We start from the raw sequence: 3,728 nt of genomic DNA, 5'->3' as shown, positions 1-3,728 counted from the left end.
TTTATATCCGCCTGACTGAGATTTACAAGGTGACCATAGCTTGCTTCATACCAACAATCTCCGTGGGATCGACCCTTACTCACGTAAGGTTTATTACTTGGACGACCCAGTGCACTTGCTGGTTAGTTATGCGAAGTTGTGAAGATATGTTTAGACCATCGTTCTGTGCATCCGTTTTTGGTGCCATCGCCAGGGAATCAATTTCGAACAATAATTCACAACCTGAGTAACAATTTCGCATACCAGGTTTTTGGCGCCGTTGCCGGGGATTGTTCGAGTTTTCGGCAAGCTTTTGGTCTGGTAACATCAGTGCCAAGTTTGATCCGGTAACAACACCAAGTTTTTGGCGCCGTTGCCGGGGATTGTTCGAGTTTGGACAACTGACGGTTCATCTTGTTGCTTAGATTGGGTAATTTCCTTCTTATTTTCAAAAAGTTTTCAAAAAAATTTTTCAAAAATCTTTCAAAAATTTCTCCTTTGTTTTCGAAAAAAAAAATGTTTTCAAAAATATATTTTTCTTCAAAATTTTTAAGAATGAATTCTAGTGTTTCATGAAGCATGTTGAAGCCTAACTAGCCATAAAGCCATGTCTAAATTCTTTTGGACTGAGGCTTCCAAACCATCAGCATAGAGGCAAGTTACTTTGATAAGTAATGAGCAGTATATTCTCTGATGTCATATGATAAAGCTTGGCTGGCTATTAAGCCATGCCTAACCCCTCAGATTGGAGCTTTAGACTAAGAATGCTAGATTCCTGGAATTCATATTAAAAATTTTGGAATCCTTATTTTTGTTTTTCAAATAATTTTCGAAAAAATACAAAAAAATTAGAAAATCATAAAAATTAAAAATATTTTTTGTGTTTCTTGTTTGAGTCTTGAGTCATGTTATAAGTTTGGTGTCAATTGCATGTTCATCTTGCATTTTTCGAAAAAATTCATGCATTCATAGTGTTCTTCATGATCTTCAAGTTGTTCTTAGTAAGTCTTCTTATTTGATCTTTGCATTTGCATGTTTTGTGTCTTTTCTTGTTTTTCATATGCATTCCTAAATTCTTTATGTCTAAGCATTAAAGAATTCTAAGTTTGGTGTCTTGCATGTTTTCTTTGCATTAAAAATTTTTCAAAAATGTGTTCTTGATGTTCATCATAATCTTCATAGTGTTCTTGGTGTTCATCTTGACATTCATAGCATTCTTGCATGCATTCATTGTTTTGATCCATAACTTTCATGCATTGCATCATTTTTCTTGTTTTTCTCTTTCATCATAAAAATTCAAAAATAAAAAAAATATCTTTCCCTTTTTCTCTCTTAAAATTTCGAAAATTAAATTTGACTTTTTCAAAAATTTTTAAAATCTAGTTGTTTTTATGAGTCAAATCAAATTTTCAATTTAAAAAAATCTTATCTTTTTCAAAATCTTTTTCAAAAATCAAATATTTTTTCAATTTTTTTAGTTATTTTCGAAAATTTCAAAAATATTTTTCAAAAATATTTTTCTTAATTTTACATCATATTTTCGAAAATAACATCATCAATTAATGTTTTGATTCAAAAATTTTAAGTTTGTTACTTACTTGTTAAGAAAGATTCAAACTTTAAGTTCTAGAATCATATCTTGTGATTTCTTGTGAATCAAGTCATTAATTGAGATTTTAATTAAAAATCAAATCTTTTTCAAAAACTAATTTCTATCATATCTTTTCAAAAGTATCTTCTTATCTTACCTTTTTCAAAAAAGTGATTGCAAAATATCTTTTCTAACTTCCTAACGTCTTATCTTTTCAAAATTTGTTTCAACTAACTAACTAACTTTTTGTTTGTTTCTTACCTTTTTCAAAACTACCTAACTAACTCTCTCTCTCTAATTTTCGAAAAAAATCTTCCCTCTTTTTCAAAATTACTTTTTAATTAGACTAATTATTTTATTTTTTATTTGAATTTTCGAAAAACTACTAACCTTTTTCAAAAACTATTTTCGAAAATTCTCTCCTCCTCTCATCCCTTTCTATTTATTTCTTCTTCTACTAACAATAAGGAACCTCTTTACTATGACATAGAGGATTCCTCTTCTTTTATTTTTCTCTTCTCTTTCTTATGAGCAGGGACAAAGAAAAAGGCATTCTTGTTGAAGCTGATCCAGAACCTGAAAGGACTCTGAAGAGAAAACTAAGAGAAGCTAAATTACAACAATCCAAAGACAACCTTATTGAAAATTTCGAACAAGTAAAGGAGATGGCAGCCGAACCTAACAACAATAATGCAAGGAGAATGCTTGGTGACTTTACTGCACCTAATTCCAATTTACATGGAAGAAGCATCTCCATTCCTACCATTGGAGCAAACAATTTTGAGCTGAAACCTCAGCTAGTTTTTCTGATGCAGCAGAACTGCAAGTTTCATGGACTTCCATCTGAAGATCCTTTTCAGTTCTTAACTGAATTCTTGCAGATCTGTGATACTGTTAAGACTAATGGAGTAGATCCTGAAGTCTACAGGCTCATGCTTTTCCCTTTTGTTGTAAGAGACAGAGCTAGAATATGGTTGGACTCCCAACCCAAAGACAGCCTGAACTCTTGGGATAAGCTGGTCACGGCTTTCTTAGCCAAGTTCTTTCCTCCTCAAAAGCTGAGCAAGCTTAGAGCTGATGTTCAAACCTTCAGACAGAAAGAAGGTGAATCCCTCTATGAAGCTTGGGAAAGATATAAGCAGCTGACCAAAAAGTGTCCTTCTGACATGCTTTCAGAATGGACCATCCTGGATATATTCTATGATGGTTTATCTGAGCTATCAAAGATGTCATTGGATACTTCTATAGGTGGATCCATTCACCTAAAGAAAACGCCTGCAGAGGCTCAAGAACTCATTGACATGGTTGCTAATAACCAGTTTATGTACACTTCTGAGAGGAATCCTGTGAGTAATGGAACGCCTATGAAGAAGGGAGTTCTTGAAATTGATACTCTGAATGCCATATTGGCTCAGAATAAAATATTGACTCAGCAAGTCAATATGATTTCTCAGAGTCTGAATGGAATGCAAGCTGCATCCAATAGTACTCAAGAGGCATCTTTTGAGGAAGAAGCTTATGATCCTGAGAACCCTGCAATAGCAGAGTTAAAATACATGGGTGAACCATATGGAAACACCTACAATCCATCATGGAGAAATTCATGGAAGGATCAAAAGCCTCAACAAGGCTTTAATAATGGTGGAAGAAACAGGTTTAGCAATAGCAAGCCTTTTCCATCATCCACTCAGCAACAGACAGAGAATTCTGAGCAGAATCCATCTAGCTTAGCAAATTTAGTCTCTGATCTATCTAAGGCCACTATGAGTTTCATGAATAAAACAAGGTCTTCCATTAGAAATTTGGAAGCACAAGTGGGCCAGCTGAGTAAAAGGATCACTGAAATCCCTCCTAGTACTCTCCCAAGCAATACAGAAGAGAATCCAAAAGGAGAGTGCAAGGCCATTGAATTAATTACCATGGCCGAACCCACAAGAGAGGAGAAGGACGTGAATCCCAAGGAAGAAGACCTCCTGGGACGTCCAGTGATCAATAAGGAGCTTCCCTCTGAGGAACCAAAGGACTCTGAGGCTCATCTAGAGACCATAGAGATTCCATTGAACCTCCTTATGCCATTCATGAGCTCTGATGAGTATTCCTCTTCTGAAGAAAATGAGGATGTTACTGAAGAGCAAGCTGCCAAGTTCCTTGGTGCAAT

The 3,728-nt window shown here is 34.6% G+C and overlaps 1 non-coding gene across 1 annotated transcript; it reads right to left on the bottom strand.

Annotated features, from left to right (window-relative positions):
* Positions 1-2,634: 2,634 nt before the first annotated feature.
* On the bottom strand, positions 2,635-2,742 carry LOC112787952 (small nucleolar RNA R71). Its single transcript, XR_003195339.1, has one exon. It is a non-coding gene; the product is annotated as a small nucleolar RNA R71 (small nucleolar RNA).
* Between the last annotated feature and the right edge of the window lie 986 nt (positions 2,743-3,728).

This window comes from Arachis hypogaea, chromosome 20 (genome assembly GCF_003086295.3).
Source record: "Arachis hypogaea cultivar Tifrunner chromosome 20, arahy.Tifrunner.gnm2.J5K5, whole genome shotgun sequence".
NCBI lineage: Eukaryota > Viridiplantae > Streptophyta > Magnoliopsida > Fabales > Fabaceae > Arachis > Arachis hypogaea.
Note: the sequence above shows the minus strand (reverse complement) of the source record. Positions and strands in the feature narration are given on the sequence as shown.